The following is a 19,044-nucleotide window of genomic DNA, read 5'->3' on the forward strand; positions in this document are numbered from 1 at the left end:
TACAATATTTAATTTCAATTTATTGTAGTAAATATAATAAATATCAATTTAAGTCTAAAAAAAGTGGTTAAAAGACTTTTAAGGCGCTCTTCCACCGAATACGTTGACGCAGACGTATCGTTTTTGCCCATACGAATGCACATACGTCGCGTTGACGTATGTTCTGTCGCGGTCGTCAGTTGCGATACGTCTGCGTCAACGTATTCGGTGGAATGGCGGCTTTAGTCACCAGTTAGCGTTTGCGTTCTGTGGTATTGAAAGTAAAATTTAATAAAAGTATATATTATTATTATTATATTTTAAATATTTTTAGACTATCCATGATGGAATTTGTAAAATCGAGAAAATGAAAAGAAAAAGAGATTAAAATACAATTGATTTTGGAGTTTTGTATATTTTAAATCATTATTATTGATTACTGATTTTTTTTATTATCGATTATTGATTATTTATAAAGAATCTGATATATGTATTATTAATATCTGTATTTTTCTGGCTGAAATAAATTAGCATTGATACTGACTTTTTATTAAAGATACTGTCAATTTTTATCCTTGCCGGGGGGGGGGGGGGGTTGCACGAGGGCTTAATGTCCAGGGGTTTTTTGACCGGGAGTATGTGTCCAGGGTGTAAGTGTCTAGAACCCAATTTCTTAGGCAGATTAAATTTTCAATAAGAAATCACGCCATTATCAATGAGATTTGCTTCTGTGGGATATCATACTAAATTACTCAGAATTGACTAATACATATCCAGTGGCGTATTAAGCATTCCATCAATAATGAATGTCTTTGGGGCGACATTGCGTTGCTACGGGACAACCGTAATTAAATCGGAACTTAATCATAACGCGTTGAGTATAGCGGTATTTAACCCACAAAACGCGGCCAATTCCTCTAGCCTGGCTATTAATTAGGTATTCCAGCTGACGTGTGACCCTTGACCTATCGAAATGGAGGCGATTTCCGGATTTCGACAAACCCCCCCAGTTGTGTTGCATACATAAACCGAGTCGACTAGGGTTGTGAAAGAAGAACCCGTATTCAATTAAATAACACTGAGCAACAAAAAATCACGTTTTTGGGTTACCAGAGCGGAGACTAACCAATCTTTACTAAGTTTGACCCACTGAATTCGAATATGATAATAATTTTTGTTGGTTGGTGATCGTTTACGAGATATGAACGTTTAAAAAATGCGCGATTTTTACACTTTTTTGGCTTTTGCGGTCTTTAACTCAAAATTTAGTATTGTTGTGCTCAAAGTGAGTATTGGAATCATATGTATGCATGGTAAACGATAAAGATTTCGATTTTTCGACTTTCCGAAATATATACCTTGTAGATATGCAATATATGAGAGATTACGTGGTACGGATCCGTAGGCGAAAATATGATTTTTCACACCGAGACTAATTGATGAAATAAATGGTTAGATGTGTTTTCGTTTTATACTGTATTTTGTGTTATATGAGTCATAGTTGGACTTGAATTATATACAAATGTATCTATGTGTGTACCAGTCAGTGGCTTGCTGCTGAAATCTCCCTGTTTTTATCACACAAACCTAAAGGCGCTAGGCGACAGTACACTGCAGCGGAACTGCGCGGCACGTCAGAGTTGGTAAAAAAGGCAACTTTGACGCGCAGTGTCGCGCCACTCGTAGTGCGTTCTATCTCATACAATTTCATAAAAATGTCATACCGATTTCTCTTGTGTCCTGCTCTCGTACACGTGAGGCAAAATCGGGAGATTTCCACGGCATGCCACTGGTGTGTTTGTGTGGAACGCCACTGGTGTGTTGTGGATTGAAAATGATTCAAAAATATGTTCATCGAATATGATGAATACATGTGACAACGTTTCGTAGAAATATAATGAAGAAAAACGTAAAATATTTCAAATATACATATGTTCATACATATGTACGTAGTACAAGTAAAAAAATAACATTTATTTATCTTTTAAAACCAGAAAACAGTCTCGCAAATATTCCATCAACGACAGCTAAACTGCATTTTGCAGCCCTTCTTGTAAAAATGTTGAGATTGGTGATGCGAATTAACAATTGCGATAAACTTGGATTTTATTTAATCTATTGAATGCTTTCAAATTAATTTTCATACGAAACAACAAATGACAATGCTCAATATGTTGTGTATATATGTACATATATGTATAGTCCCTCCTCAGAATATTACGCCACCCCGATTGAACCGCGTTCGCGCCCATTTTTAACAAAAAATAATACAACATTATCCTTCAAAATGTCTTCAAAAATAAAAGTGAAATGATAGAAATGAGTTTGCTCCTGAATTACGCGGTTCAATCGGGGTGGCGTAATATTCTGAGCAGGGACTGTATGTACATACATAATAATATACGTTTTGATTGTGACGTTCTTTGTAATATACATATGTGCATATGTTCTTACATAGAGAGCCTCGTTTAAGGCTTCAGCGGTATTTTTAACTTTCGCAAACGAACTCCTTGTCGCGAATGTTTTATTCCGTATGGTCGCCCGCTGCAAAGAGGGCCGATAATGAGGCTCTTCTTCTAACGCCCTCTTCACAAATTTACCTTTTGTTTTACATCAACTGCTTTTATATATATACATACATACATATATAATGCATATATTTATCGCATCTATAATTCGAGCCATTTTACTTGCGGCATATATTTACATATGTCTTACGATTCGAAAATTGCATCTATGTAAATATTTACATATATCACAGGCCCGCGCCTAGGAGTTCGGCCGCCTGTGTGCAAACTTAAATCGGCCGCTCTTTAATTTTATCAGCATTTGTATAAATCATATTAATAAAATTATTTTTTTTTAAGTTTTGTGAAAGTAAAAGTCAATTTATATTGAATAAAATAAAGGTGTCGTTTCATTTAAATTTATTAATTATTTTTATAATGCAAAGAAAAAAAGCGCCGCAGGTGGAAAAATTTTTTCAAAATTAAAAAAATACTGAAGTGATAGCTAGGTATAAAAAACGTATAACGAAACCATCGGATTGATACTGATGTTCCAGTATCAATCCGATGACTAAAATATTAGAATTATTGTAACTTGAAAGTTTCAAACGAATAGTTTGTTTTCTCAATGTTTCTTTTCAATTTAGTTTTCACTAATTCTTACTCTATTATTAATATGGTCTTGACCGCTTGTCAATCTTAAATAGTTTTTGATAATTTAATAAAAATAAAAAAAACAGTCAAGGGTGCGTAAGGCGCCCCTCGGATCCAGCGCCCTTGGCATCCGCCCCGTTGCCAATGCGTTGTTACGGCACTCTGTTCATGAAAATATAGTGTTTTTACCCCCAATCCCACATCTAGGACATTGTTCTTTCGATGACCAACCAATATCAACCAATTCAACATCATTGAAGATATACATATATATACATCTGGCAGTTGCAAACATCATTGAATATATATAATATATCTGGCAGTTGCAAAGATAATAGAACATAAAAAATCTACTATCCCGTTATGTTTCCGAATTATGGTTCGGGTGTGTTTCAAGTTGTAATTTGCAACAGCAATCCACAATTATACAACAAGACAACCTAAATGCATTTTAAAAAGTACGATGTCTTGTTTCGTATTTTTTTAAGGAATATAATTTTTTCGACTCATTTCTTTCGGCCTTCTGTGTGCGTTTCACAAATTTGTACATATGGTAGGCGCGGGTCTGCATATATTCACACTTACATAGTGTTTAACATACATACTAATATGTATGTATTAAAATTTCGATTTCCAGTATCCATAGAAAGTCATGCTCTCCAAATTTTATTTTATATAAGTAACTACGTCAAATTTTACGCCGATTCTGTCGTACAAGCTATTTTAGAGAAGTTAATTTGAAATTAAATGTCGTTTTGACATTTGTCGTGTATTTTATTTTACAGCCGTGCTAAAAATATTATCCCAAAAAAAAAAAAATAACAACTTGCGAGGTTATAAAACTTTCCAGACTCAGTAAGAAAAAATGTAAAAACAATTATTGGCTTCGTCGATTCTACCTTTCATATAAAATTTTTATTATACTTGACGAAACAAAGTCGTTTTTTTTGTTGTTGTTAAACCAATTAAAAGGCGACCAGCCGTTACGTATAACGTTACTTTATCTTTAGACGGCTAACTTTGTACGTTTTCACGTACAATGTTAACCATTTTGATTACTTTCTACTATTGTCGTTGCTTATAACTTCAGCTTTCGAATTTTGTATTAATATTTTTGTATTTTCTTTTTGTTCACAGGTGAGTGTTCCTACTTCATGCGCTGTATGACTCACCGTTAATTTTGAATCAACAGGTACCGTATATGGTGCACGAATATACATATGTATGTGCATACATATGTACATGCCTATATGATTTTGTGTACTCTCACTAATATGGTTAAAAATATCTCATAATAGTCTAACATATTTTTCTTTCTGTATCTGCTGAATTCAAACTGAAAAATTTATTTATTTTCCGATATTTAATTTAAATTTGATTCTACATTGTAGTTTAAGACGTTAAATGATAAATTCTAGCAAAATAAAGTAAATATGCGGTTTGAGCAATGAAAATAATATGTAATATCAGTTTTATCTCTGAATTTATGATTGATTCCTTCTCACTTTGTGCAGATTGGCGTGGCTTTGAGGCTTTTGACGCTTAGCATTCTTCAGGCTCAAGATTTCGGTTTTGTGCTATGTATCTATCTGCTTACTATTTCCATTGAAATAATGCATCCATAAATACTTTGAGTTTGAATTACAAATTTATCTTACTATTATTGTTTGTAATCAATCGTCTTTTTCAGTAGTATCTTTATTCGGAAACAAAATCCAAGGTGAAAAGTACGAAATGTAATCTTTTCGAACGAAGTCTAATACGGTAGCTTTTTGTTTGAGTTCATATTGTTTTGTTGCAATAACCTGCTGTGGAGCTTTGAGTGTCGTTAAATTAAGTTATTTCCGACCCCAAAAGTTTGGCGGTGGATATGCAAACTTTCACTACAGTTTAATTTCACGCCGACGTCGAAAAGATGTTAGTAACTCGTTCTCTTCTTGCTAAGGAAAACAACTTTTTACATAAATATATAATAAACCTGTTGGTTTTTTTCCCTTTTATCTTTATCTCCTTCTTTTGCTTAATACTACTATTTATGCAATGAGATTGTTGCCTTCCCTTTGAATGGTTTTTGCAATACTAAAACATTGTAGTTTACTTTAACGTATAAAATTGTAAAAACATATTTTATCCGTGTTTTGGTTATTGAAGCGCTAGGTTTTGATAATGAAATCTTCGAAATTGGCCGTTTCATATTAAGACGTTACATTTTTCGTTGCGAGAATGGTTTTAACTGCGCTGTATTTTATAGACCTATACATATATTATTTGATTTTAGATGTTTATTATTTATTTTTATTCTACATTTTGCGTGTGCGAAAATTTTAATATGATTAATTTTTTCCTAGAACTGCTTATACATACATATGTATGCACATTTACCTATGTATAGAATTAGGGAAAACCGTTGCGCCATCAGCATTTTCCCACTATTTTGGGATTAATGTATAGTTGTTTTTAGGTACATAAATATTTGTATGTATATGTACTATGCAGGCGTGTATATAATATGGATACTTACTGTATTGAATTTCATCGACGGAAGGTGTTTCTCGGAAAATTAATATTGTGCGAAATTTTTCCCAGAGTATTTATTTTTAACGGTGGGCGGAGAAAAATCAGGAAAAGTCTTCTCCGCATAATTATTAAAATCTCTTATTCCAGGAAATATGATAAATTTTCACCTTCGTGGTATTAACATTTTTAACACGATTTACCTTTTTAGCGTATCATTTATGTAAGCGATAGAAATCCCTCTTCGTTTTAATTGTTTCCATATTTATATCATTTATGTTTGTAATAATATTATCTTAAATATTTATCTTTCTTCTTATTATACTAGACAAAATTTTTATGTAAATAAGATCGAGTATTTTTAAGTGTTTAATTGTTTGTTTGTTTCAGTAACCTTTTATCGGAATTTAATTAATGTATTTAATAGTAATGTATATTTTCAAACGTAGCTTATATTACTTTCATTTTAGTTCAATGTGTTTTTCACAACACAGAGGAGTGCTTTGAATAGGTACACTCATGAATTTTCCCAGTCTTTGTCCTTCCTAGGGAAAAACTCGTGATGCAATCGGAAAATCACAGACTTCACATTTCGCCTATATATAGCGAGTTTCAGCCGTTTCCGAGGGTAGTTTTCTCGGAAACACCCTGAAGATTAGTACTTCGAAGAGACTTGTTAAACGCGTTTGTACATCATTTTTTCTCACGACTTACGAGATCGTTCGTGTTTTAGAATTTTTATTTTATTTGATATCTCCGTACGACCATATGGTCTGTGAAGATTAACGAGTTACTCTCCCTCCCATTTCCTAGTGTCTGTATCGGTATGCATTTCAGAACACATTTTCTTGTATGCACCCACCCACACACGCGCTTCAAATTAGTTTATTGTGCGTTTACATTTTATTGATGGGCCTTTAAACAAAGTTTTCGGTGCTTTAAACCTCTTCTGGCGTCATACAAGGAATGTTTTTTAATGCAATAAATGCGTACGTATTATGAAATTGAAATTTGTCGAACAAATCGTCCTGTTCTGCCGACACACGACAGATAACCCTATACGCGCTTCGTCATCGTCGTGATTAATTTTGTCTATCGTGGGAACACCTCGCTCGCTCTGAACTTATTTTGTGATTTTTTTTGTTGGAATCGATGTCTGGTCCCGCTCGTTATCCAAACTATTGTTATCAAATAGATGGAATATTAACGACGAGTTTCAGTGTCGCCAGTTTATTTATAAATCTGTTAAAATTTATATTTATTTAATTTACATTACTTAAATAATGTTCTTAATAACTCCACTGAAATATTGGTGTGGGGTGGGTCATGGCTTTTATTTCATTATGTACAAATTGTTCTAAATTCAATTATAATGCCAACGAAACCAGCTTTTATCGAAAAACTGCATTGGTGCCTATTTTAGCAAGGCAATACAGGTAAAATCTATGCGGGGAAAAACCTCTGGAATGCAACTGCCTGGAATGGAGAGTTCAACAGTCGGAATTCGATCGAGTAAGTTTGACGATTACGAAATTTCGATGAATTTAATGATAATAATATTATTAAAGAGTACAAGTTTATTCGTAGCTATTGCAAAATAATTCTTACCTCATTGGCCATTTTTATTCATATTTTTTTTTTAATGTTAATTGTATGAGTATATTCTATTTAAAATAATACTCCTAAATATTTCAATATTTAGGATTATTATTATTGTATGTTGATTGTTCACTGAAGGTACAAACCGAAAGCATTCAATCGATTGGAAGTACAATTTCTGTTAAACGACCTCTTTGATTAACGACGGTATCTAATCTGTTAACGGTATTTAAAATTTGATTGCAAAAGAACAATGCTTTGAATAATTCGATTGCCTATTCACTACATTTTAACTGTTTGTAATTTTTTTTTTGTTCAATGATCAAAAAACATGAATCTTATTAATATGTTTCTTAATCTTAATCTGCATTCATAGAAAATGTTGAGGAGAAATTTAATTATGAACTTCATTGCTGAAATTTTGATATTTACATTTGCATGCGCCTTTTGAGTTGACTTTCAGGAATATGCGATACATACGAATCAGGTGTAAAAATATTAGATGAGCGTTATTATTTAAAATTAATTTTAATCTAGACCAATTATTACTTTTCCTAGTATTTCTCTAGGGTAGTTAGCGACATGCAAATTTGTAATGTAAATTTTAAATATTGCGTTAAGCGGAAGCTTTATTTATTTTGTATTCGGAGATCAATCGATACGAAGAGATAATATTATTTCAGCAAATCTTGGCAACTTAACTGAAATTTATTCCGAGTTTGCTACGTTCTAAGAAGCCGGCGATAAAATTATCATTCCGCTAAATAAGTAACGTAGAATTCATTGTTTCAATATGCTTCATGATTTCTAATATTTTAATGACTCGAAATTAACAATAGTGTTGTTAAACGAAAGAATGGAAAATTATTACCGTGGAACAATGAATACTACTTGAGTATGGAAAAAAGCACATTGTGTATTCAATTTATTTTTATTTATTTAGCTGAATAAATGTCTTCGTTCAAAGGTACTCTTTGTTTGAATTTTAAATCTGTTTTTATGATAGTTTTTCTTTTTGAATAGTTATTATTCATGGATGTTCTTTGAAAGCTTTGTTTTTATTTATAATTCATACAAAAATTATACGTGCATATGTATACTGAAGCTCAGACTAATCAATCTTTACTGAGTTTGACCCACCGAATTCGAATACTACAATGATTGCTCTCATTTATGGGATGTAAATCTCTCGTTTAAAAAAAAAAGCGCAATTTGACAGATTTTTGGCATCTTTAACTCAAAATTTAGTACTGCTGTGCCAAAAGTAAGTATTGGAATCAACTTTTTAAATTCTCTAGATAATTAATACGTATTTTCAAAGCAATTTAAAATCACAATTAATAGAAAAAAATGTGACTATTGATTCCAATACTCACTTTTGGCACAGCGATAATATGAGATGTTTCCGGTTAAAAGACTGCAAAAGCCAAAAATCTCATGAAAAAGATTAAACCAAAAAACCAGTGTTATATTCTAATCCAGTGGGAAAAACTTGAGTTCAAATGATTTATATACATATATGTCGAATGAAAGAAATATGATAGACTACTTCTTAACTGAATAAAGTTTCCATCATGCAGAAGCTATTTAACTCAGTTGTCGGCCGAGCGCGTTGATTAACATTAATCTGTGAAAAGGCAGTTTTCCCGAGAAGCTGAGACATACCGAGGATTCCTATCGTCTTCGAAAAATTCAGAGAACTTTTACAACCGAAGCCTTCTATTATTTTGAATGTGTTGACGCTCAACTCAACTTCGTACCTCTGAAGTTTGAAGTTTGCTACTGGCATCAGAGCGCTACGTGTACAAATTGTTTCGAACATTTTATTGTGATGAAATAATTAAAAATTGATTTTATTATTACATTTTCTAATGACGCATCATTTTTTTTATCAAATTGAACAAATCATGCAATTCGATTCTGATAAAGCACATATTATCAGAATCAATACAAACATCGATATATGTATTGCTACTGTTGTAAATACATAAATATGTAGTTTACTGTTAGAGATAAAATTTTGAAAAAAAAAATCATTAATTCGCGGATGTAAAAATTAGATCGCTTTGGTTTGAAAAGGTATCTATCACCTTCATTTTTTTTTAATTTTAGTCAGATTTTTTTTCGAAATAGCAATTAGATTTACGTTACGCTCGCCGATGGTTATGTTGACCTGAGCGCATTGCTGCATTGTTGACGTCATCGCTTACGTCACATCCTGTCGTCGGGTGTTTGTGATGACAATCGATTTGTATACTGGGCTTTATGAATAACTACATGCACCTACATACTGAATTGACGAGGCTATAAATACTTTGAATACCCATAACTTTATCTTAATGTCTAATGTATTCACACAGTTTCGTTTAAGAGACTACATATTTGTATTTTTCCGTTTCGAATTGCATATAATCATTTTTATACAGTTTGTTTATTGTATACAGGTACGTTTATACTAGCACAGCACAAACTGGCAACTGCACGTAAACAGCAGCATGAAAAATATTCTCTAGTACATTATATATAGACACCAGTGGCGTGCGGTGAAATTACCCCTGTTTAGCGCGAGTAGGATACAAGGGGACTAGGTGACGTCCTAATGTCACCTAGTCCCCTATGTCACAAATATCTGAATTTGATTTACATATATACAATGTGTAAAAAATTATGTAGAAGTCTAAGTCCATAGATTTTTCAATGGATTAATTAAATAATTAATTAATTGTTAATTTCGTGTTCTTCAGCCTCTCGAAATACAGCGATTTATCTAATAAAAATGCTGTAATGTTTGTAATAAATTATCTAGGAAGGCGCATTGGGGTCTACCTATTAACCTTCCTGCTATATATCTATGTAAATAAAACAATGAATAAAACATGAACTTGCCGAAAAGTCCGCTGCTGTATAGTATAAATAGAAGTAGTCTTTTTCGTCCACTGTTGCTGCCGTGCAGTCCTGGGTGATATAAATATTACTGACGAGACATACATATGTATGTATTCCTTGTTTTTCACCGAACTTGAGTTTTCCATGGTCCTTTATTACTTGTATGTCGAGTCGTAGGACCTTTCGTATTCGAATTGCATAATTATATTTTGTTCGATTGTATCGATTGATCCACAATCGTAAAGCTCTCCGTTTGTGTATGTTCAGAATTTGGTAATATGTATTATTGTGCTTTCGAATGTCGAGTTGCATTTCGCATTTGCATCAAGCCGTTTTTTATTGTTTCCGTCCCAAATTGCACCTGCCCAGTTTGCCCGAGGCTTTGATGCACTTCTCCTATGCATCGGTGCATTCGTATCCGACCAGTGTTGTTTAAATTTGTGTTAAAAACTGAATCATCTTTTTACGATCTCGGTGTTTTAATTTTCTTATATTTTGATTAACTGTTTTTATAGTATTTTTGTAAAAATTATCCCCGAGAGTTTTACGCTTTTTACTACATCATTTGCAAAAATTGATTTTTTATGTCATATTGTTAAATAATATCCACGTCCAATTAATTTATTTGCATATAAACATGGCCAGTCAAGTGTTTATTGTACAAATATACATATATTATATTTCGCTCTTTAAACCATTTACCAAATTATTCACTAAGCCTCTTTTATATGTAACTAGAAACAGTCAACTTTGTATTTGTATTTGTTTTTTTTTATTAGTTTTATTTTTATGTTCGCAATACATGCACATCAAAGTTTTATTCTAAAATGTATTATAATTACAAAAAATGTATTAAGAGTAAGGGGGGTGATTAGGGAAATGGCCAATAACAAACACATTTCAACAGAGCTGAAAGCGAGAACGCAAAATAAAGTTAAAAGTAGTAAAACCTATTTGCCCCGATCCATATCCGATGTATTGTTATTACTAAAGCCCGGACCCAGAGGGTGCTGCGTATTGTTCAATTGTTGTAAATACATTGTTAAAGGTTCGCCGAACGTTTTTTTTTTTTACTCTAGCTTTGTAAATAGAGCTAAACCGCCCCGATTCCTGGAAAAAGCACGGTGTCTATCTGCAGTCTAGTTATTACTAAACTTAGGCTAAGGTTCGGTGCAATTACAAATAATAAGTCTTTAAAGCAAGATTAATTGTTCGACTTCGTAAATTAACGACTTCGTAATTTTCTTTTAAGCTTTAAAAAGATTAACTTTGTCGTTGTCGCTTTTACTATTTTAAAACTTATTTTCGAGACGATATGCAAATATTAAGCAATCATTTCTTAAACTCAAGAATTCTTAGTCTAAAGAACAATAATCTTGTTTTACAATTATATTATTTCTTAATATAATTATCAAAGGATGCCAATTAATTGAACTTAAATTTTGACCATATTTACTTTCATAAAAATAATGTACATTCGTAACAAATATGTCGCAGAAAAACTACTGGAGCGGAAAATAAACTAAGTAAAAACTCACCATCAATAGAAAAAACATCTTACTATGGATTTCAATATACTCATTTTTGGCACAGTAATAAATACTTAATTTTGAGTTATTTTTTTTTTAAACGCTTATATCTCATAAATAAGAAGAAGCAAAAAAAATGTGATATTCTATAGTCATCATTTATGTAGTTGGTCAAATTCAGTAAAGATTGATTACTTTCCGCTCAGGAAAGAAAAAAAAGTAATGTTTTGTTGCTGAGTTTTATTATCACTGGAATTCATTTATTTACACTTTAAAATCAAATGTCTATTTGTACCAAGTAAATAGTATCTCATTTTAAGTGTAAATTCGTCGAATTAAAGCTAAACTTTATATTCCCCTTTATAAAAATCTTATATATAATTTGGAAAGATACTTTGTATGTATGTAACCTTCGTTCGTTAGGTCGTAGTTCGTAGACAAATTCGATATATTTATTTTTCGATTCATAGGCGCCTATTCGATTTTTTTTTATTCAAAGCATTTGAAATCCCCGGGGGCGTAGCCGCCGATTGGGAAGCCCTAAGCGGGGTCGCTTCTGTCAGAGCAGCTGAGTCCCAGTGTGGCCACCCTGCATAAAGTCCGGTGTGGCAACCCTCAATACCGTTGTATATATGTTTGATTGTTCGTGACAGTCAATTTAATAAAAAAAAAAACAAATGAGTATTCACATGAATTTATATAAAATAAAACTATTCAAATAAATTTAATAAAATGTTTACTATTACATTAGTCATGTTTAAGCGGTTTATATTACAAATACCGAGCGAAGTCGGGTAAAACCACTAATATATAATATGTAAAAAGCTAAACGTATGTCCATCTCAGGGTATTCTTTTAACTTTTGTACATCTAGTGCACGAATGCGAGCCCAGGTCACTAGTACATAGATATATTATAAAGATTTAATTTCTGACTTAGATTATTGTGAATATAAAATATATACTGTTATGCTGATTGTAAAGTTAGTGAGGTTATTTTTGGGTCTGGACAGTTTGATAATTAAAGGTTGCGATATAAATTGACGATTCTGTATTTTTTTACATATGTGTTGAACCTTTATCGTGAATCGCTTGGTCGAACCTCAAACGTCACTGACAGCTGGATTGATTCTGTTCTGGTTTAGTTACGTATATCAGTGGTGTATCAGTGTCGCATTATCGGCACGCTCGCCTACACCCTCCTCCCACACACGTTTTGCTGAATGCCTGTGTTATTTCTGGACTGGTGATAAACTTATGATGCATTCGAATGACCTCCACTCTTGTTGAATGGCGTTCTTATCATCCAATACTAAGGATCATTTATTCAATTCATATTCTTATTCATATTCGTATTTTTTTATTTTAAATCTTCAACAAAATTTGAATCAAATTCTTATTTCTTACTAAATTTTTAGTTCGTAGTTCAGTACACTGTATTTTGGTTATATTTATACAATAACGAATCTTTTGGTTGTTTGGTATGAAGGGTTAATGATAGCGTTTAGGACCACGATGCTAGTCTTCAAGGAAACCGACTTTTCGTCCGAGTCCAAAGCCTTTCATTATCGAAGGGACTCTCTGGCGTTAACGATGCATTGTTTTTATACGGTTCTTCTATAATGTTTGTTTGTGTGTGCTTTATTACAGTGCCTCTCAATTTAGCTGATGTTGCATAGATTTATTTATACGAGTAATAACACCATTGTATGTACATACATACCTATGTATATTTTCCGGAATTTATCTGTAGCTAGGTAAATATCAGGCTTATTATAAATAGATAGTTAGTACATACTTCGTATACTTTCGAGAACCTTCCCCTTTCTATTTGTATTTCTATAACCACTTCAGGTTACACTGAACAAAAAAATGCGAACACTGATTAATCTATTATATAATTTCGAAGGAGACTTTTTATGTATGTTTGTTTCGTGAATCAGTGAATTCGTGACGTTCAATTTAATAAAAAAACAAATGAATTTAAATGAAATAAAACTATTCAAATAAATTTAAATAAATTAAAACTATTCAAATAGATTTAATCAAATGTTTACTATTAGATTAGCCATGTGTAAGCGGTTTATATTACAAATACCGAGTGAAGCCGGGTAAAACCACTAGTATACCTATATATATGTATGTAGGTATGTACCTACTAAGTTTTTGTGTAAGAAAAAAGTATATTTTTGACTTTCGAATTCGTTAGATAATTAATTGACTATGAATAAAATAACAATCAATAGAAGAAAACATCTGACTATGGATTCCAATACTACCTCTTGGCATAGCAATCCTAGATTTTGAGTTAAATTGGTAAAGCCAAAAATTTGTAAAAATTGCGCATTTTTTAAACGCTTGTATCTCATAAACGAGAAGAAGCTAACAAAAATCATGGTCATATTCGAATTAAGTCGGTCAAACTTAGTAAAGATTGATGAGTTTCCGCTCCGGTAAGAAAAAAACTTTTTTTTTTTTACTCATTTTCATTACAAGCAGGTATTTGCATTTTCTGATTCAAATTAAAACCAAAATAAATTTTCTCCACAAATTTCCAGTGAGCATTGAAGATTGAGAATCACAGTCGTCTATTCGAAAACCCTTCGCGCGCACTTCGTCGAGGAAGGGGCTAATTAGTCCCGAACTCGTGAGAGACGAAGTGACGATTAATATTTAACTCGAAGACAAGATAAGGCGCGGAATTTGACAGATGATGATGCGTTCACTGACGGTTTTCACCGAAACGTCATAATTACGGGATGTTGCTCATTTCTTCATTCGCAATCTCCTTGCAGGAAACATAAATCTGAGTTCGGCTCTAAAAGAGTTATGTAATGTTCAAGTATCTGCTTCTGGAATTCTAAAAAATTAATTCGAATGACTGCTCCAAAACACGCGTGTATACATATCTTGTTTTGGTTTATATCAATCATTTAAGAACCGCTTTCAGTATTTTTTACATACTCACTTATCGCTGATAATAATAGTGATAACGGCTATCATTCGTGTGAACTACGTGGCTTTGCAAATCTAGCACGTACAATATACAATATTTGTATGAAACACTATTGGATTTATGTATAGTATGTTCCTATTTAATTGAGTTAAAAAATTTAGTTTTCTAAAAAAGCATAGATTATGTACTTCATTAGATGTAGCAGTGGTTTTTTTAATATTCTTACTAACCTCTTCTATGTTTGCCTTCGCTCGTTCGGCTGACAACATTTGTATATGTCTTCTCATGTACCGGGACACTATGTAGAGTTATGTACATTCACTGGTGTAATTGGGCCAGGTTGCCGCCCTGGTACTTTTATATAAAAATTGTTTTTCGAGTACAATTAAATAATATTTTTACTTATATTTCATATCAAATTTTGTAAACTAAATATTGTGAGCAGACTCTCGTTTTAACATTTGGTGACTACAACCGTATCCTCACTCAAATGCTCATTTGAGTGCAGAAAAAACAGTCCAATAACAACCCATTAAAAAAATTATAGACACTTTGAATGATGTCGAAATCGAATCATGTAACAAAATTTTCAGAACTGTATATTATATTGCAAAAAATAATAAGCCTTATTCAGACCACTTTGGTTGGCTTTTCAAGTAAATTAGCATTTGATTTTTTATAAACATTTTTACTACCAATATTAGGATACATATTTTTAAAGTAATGAAAAAAGCCGGGGGGGGGGGGTCGTAAAAATTTAACATCGACCTGGTACTTTTTTATTTAGCACTACACCACTGGTTACATTGGTTCTAAGTTGATTCAATTTCCTTTTTAATTTATCTAAATATCGTAGTAATAATAATTGTGATCACTGGTTCGAACACAGAATCGATCACTGATAACATTTTCATGATTTAGAAAAAATATTTGCGTTAATATGTGTCTGTGTATTTTGGGGATTTTTTGAATATCGTTAGTCTTATTGAACTGAAACTTGGTATCAGTTACTGAATTTCTTATCGAACTTAATTTTTTTTTCAAATTATTAAGTTGACCGTAAGTCAGCGGTTTCCAAACTGGGAGGCGCGCCTCCCTGGGGAGGCGCGGACTATTGCCAGGGGAGGCGCCAATACTTTTTAATAAAAAAATAATTTTCATACCATAATATCTACAAATAAATAAAACTTCATATCGTAGCTTAACAGTAAAAATTCAATGCATGCATGTTTATTTTTATTTTTCTTTCATTTTTATATACACATTTAGTTAGCAACCTTTCTCGAAGAAAACCAACATGAAGAGGCACATTTGTAGTCGAACGATAATTTTATTTTTTAACTTGCCTATTTGGTTGAAATTTTTGGTAAATTGAGTGGCTTAAATAAATCAATGCAGGGATCACTTGTTCAAAAAGACAAAGTAAAAGCTTTAATTAAAAAGTTGAAGTTATGGAAACAAAATTACAAAAGAATGAGTTGGATATGTTTTCACTTTCCAAAGATTTCTGGGCCACAGCCAATATTGAAGCAAGTAAAAATCTTTTTATTGACCACTTGGATGGTTTAGTGCTGCATTATTTCAAAGACCTTGATTTCTGTTGAAAGTTTTTGTGGATACAGAATCCATTTAACTATAATGAAGAAGACGAATTCGAGCTGACAACCATCGAAAAATAAAAATTGATAGAATTATCATGCGATAGCTCACTAAAACAAAAGTTTCAAAATGAAACCATAATTAAATTTTGAATGAATCTTAGTGGAGAGTATGAATCTTTTTGTATTGCAAAGCAATGCAAGTGCTTCTACCGTTTGTAACGTCTTATTTATGCTAAACGGGCTTTTCGCCACTAGCTGAAATGAAAACCAAATATCGAGCCAGGTTAATAGTCGAAATGGAGTTACGAGTGGCACTCTCCATATTGCCCCCAAGATTTGATAAACTTTGTGCCAATAAACAACAACATCCTTCGCATTAAATTTTGATGTGTTAGATGTAGTTTAATTAGTAATTTAATATAAAAATAAATATACGTGTTCCTTTTTAAAACCTTTTTATTATTCTGTCTATTGTAGTGTTCAGTATTTATTTTTTAAATAAAGGTTTATTATTCAAAACGTGTCTATATTGTTATATCTATTAAAAAATAAAAGGTAGGGAGGCGCGGAAAAAGGGCGGCGTAGTAGCATAAAGTTTGGAAACCGCTGCCGTAAGTGGTACCTCCCCTTTTTAAGTTTCCTCTTTAGTTTTTGGATTCAATTATCTCCTCAAAATCTCAACCGTTCAGACTGAAATTTTTTAAAATGTAAATGATAAATTTTATACACTATTTTACTTCAACTGAAAGTGGTACTTTTACTATGGAGAATCGAGGTTTTCCTCAGAAATCTCTCAATGTATTGAGAACTGAAATTTCACATTTAGAAGTTTAAGCTTGTTACCAAGTAGTATACAAAATTTAGTGAAGACCCGTCAACCGGAAGTGGCAGTTTACTCTTGTTAAATTTTTCTTCCACTATTTTTCTCTTTGTATCACTGTCATATAAATAAAATATATAAAATTAACAAATCTGATAAACCGGAATTGAGATTTGTTCCTCTTAGAAAAGTCAAAAACGTTGTGACTAGATGATTTTTTCCACACTACTGAACATATTAAGTTGAAAATTCATATTTGTGTTTTTTATGTATTAACTTGATGAGGTTTTGACTAAAATTCGTCAACCGGAAGTGGTATTTAAAAAAAAAATAATATTTCATTATTTAATTAAAAAAAAATTTATTATCTCTATTTTCTTTAAATTTTGTACTTTTGTAGTGATATCAAGTAAGAAAAAATTTTGAACCAAATCCGACAACCGGAAATACAACTTTTGTCTTGTGTAAGTTTCCCTACATTTGCGTTCAATTTGTATCGAAAATGCTCTCATAGCCATTATGTGTGAACGTGTACCTTTATGTGTCCGTCATTATTTTGTTTTTTATACTTCTTATATTCCTCAAATACATATAAGTCATGGTTTGGTCTCATCCGATTTTTTTCACGGTCCCCGAAGTTGTAGAAAGTTAGGAACCTGTGATAAATCGACGGAAAAAGTTAAATTGTATTTGTTTCTAGACATCCTGTATACGTACAAGAGTGTAATATTTTCTTAACACGCAATTCTGTGCGGCTAATTGACTGAAGTAACAACTCATAACTCTAGTTAGTAACTGCGCCCTTAAATACTATATAATGGCATTTGCTTGGGTGTATAAACTAACCTCCATGAATGAAATTTGCTTGCTCGGTGGTGGGATGCACTTTTAATGCACCATAAACGTCCACAAATGTGCAAACGCGATGCATTAACCATCTACCACGTCGCGTATGTAAATGTATTTGACGCTATTTTTGTTTGTTACAACATTTTCTTTTCCACTATCATGTTCTTTTATGTTCCACTTCATTATTACCAGCCTCTTTTAATTGTATATTTCATGATTTTGGCAATTCAAGATCAGTAATCGTTTGATGTAAATAAATACGAAGGCAAAACTGATGACAGAGATGACATTCGTAATATACTCCCACGGTTATACAATTTTATTAGACTAGTACATATATGTACTCGTCTATGTCCTACTTGAGCTAGTACAAACTTTATTGATTACTGCAAGTATTTTTTACAAGGCTTTTCTATACTTCACTTCGCTTACACTGTTCGACAAATGACGACTTTTTTTTGGTTCAGAGACGAGATATGACTTTTCTTATAGATCTATGCCCAGTGAACACGAATCTAGTAATAAAAAAATGTTGATTGGCTCGAGATTCGGAGATATGTGTTTTTTTAAATCGCGCGATTTTTCTATATCTTGTTGTTGTTCGGTCGATGTCTCAAAATCTGTAAATTTCCCGTTCAAAATGAATATTGGAATCTATAGTCGGGTATTTTATCTTTTATTTGTAGTACTTTTCAGCTTTCAAATCTCTCCAAGTAGTCGTCCAGTTCAAATCAAAAGTCAAAAGTACGTATTTTCACTTGGGATTTTTTCCCACAATTTTATATTGAGTATTTTCTATTGAAACATGTTTATTGGGATAGTGTTCTGGCCACACTATTTTTTGTTTTCATTTAAAAGAGTTAATTGGAAGTGTGCTAAATTTTAAATCGGTAAAATTGCGAGCTAAAAGCTCGTACTAGTATTTACTCGTCTTTACACGAATCTGAATTGAATTAATAGGGATAATATATTAAAATTGTCTTTTTATGAGAATTAAATAAATTCCACTTAGAAAAATCATATTTCGACTATTCGATTATTTTATCGAGGTAAGTCAGTTATCAATAGAATTTTTGTTACTAACCCACAAGAATTTTTGTTATTAATCCTCCGAATCTCGAGCCAATCAACATTTTTTATTACCAGATTCG

General features: G+C 32.1%; 2 protein-coding genes and 1 long non-coding RNA gene across 3 annotated transcripts in view; 2 read left to right on the forward strand and 1 right to left on the reverse strand.

Moving 5' to 3' along the window:
* Positions 1-19,044, forward strand: part of Hers (Histone gene-specific Epigenetic Repressor in late S phase) — a 224,163-nt gene that overhangs the window by 79,737 nt on the left and 125,382 nt on the right. The gene's annotated exons all lie outside the window — the stretch shown is intronic.
* Positions 1-19,044, forward strand: part of LOC143910669 (uncharacterized) — an 81,533-nt gene that overhangs the window by 22,063 nt on the left and 40,426 nt on the right. The gene's annotated exons all lie outside the window — the stretch shown is intronic.
* LOC143915558 (uncharacterized) overlaps positions 7,504-19,044 on the reverse strand; it is a 43,239-nt gene continuing 31,698 nt past the window's right edge. Inside the window, exon 2 of the long non-coding RNA XR_013260917.1 lies at positions 7,504-9,808. This is a non-coding gene — a long non-coding RNA (uncharacterized LOC143915558). The remainder of the gene's footprint in view (positions 9,809-19,044) is intronic.

The sequence above is a fragment of the Arctopsyche grandis genome, chromosome 1, assembly GCF_051622035.1.
Source record: "Arctopsyche grandis isolate Sample6627 chromosome 1, ASM5162203v2, whole genome shotgun sequence".
NCBI lineage: Eukaryota > Metazoa > Arthropoda > Insecta > Trichoptera > Hydropsychidae > Arctopsyche > Arctopsyche grandis.